At 52.9% G+C, this 314-nt stretch overlaps 1 protein-coding gene across 1 annotated transcript in view; it reads left to right on the forward strand.

Annotated features, from left to right (window-relative positions):
• LOC118330532 (ras-related protein Rab-26) overlaps positions 1–314 on the forward strand; it is a 91,080-nt gene that overhangs the window by 43,808 nt on the left and 46,958 nt on the right. The gene's annotated exons all lie outside the window — the stretch shown is intronic.

Below are 314 nucleotides of genomic sequence, written 5' to 3' on the forward strand. Positions count from 1 at the left end.
TGATTTGATAGACTGGTGTGTGTGTGTGTGTGTGTGTGTGTGTGTGTGTGTATAGGTGTGTGTGTGCAGGTATTCACCGGAGGGTCTGTGATGTGCAGGTTCCCTTAAGCGAGAGGCTAACCACTGGGCGGGAAAATGAGCCTGCCTCTCACACAGCGGGGGGTCGGACAGCTATGAGCTATTCCCGTGTGTGTTCGCGAGTGTGTACGTGTGCGGCAGTTATAATTCGAACAACCCCACTGAGTACAGATAGCAGTGTGCCTGAGGCCAACCTGAATGAGCAGGTGTTGAGGAACACATGGACTCTCTCTCTC

This window comes from Morone saxatilis, unplaced genomic scaffold (genome assembly GCF_004916995.1).
Source record: "Morone saxatilis isolate NCDOM2014 unplaced genomic scaffold, NCSU_SB_2.0 Contig1, whole genome shotgun sequence".
Lineage (NCBI taxonomy): Eukaryota > Metazoa > Chordata > Actinopteri > Moronidae > Morone > Morone saxatilis.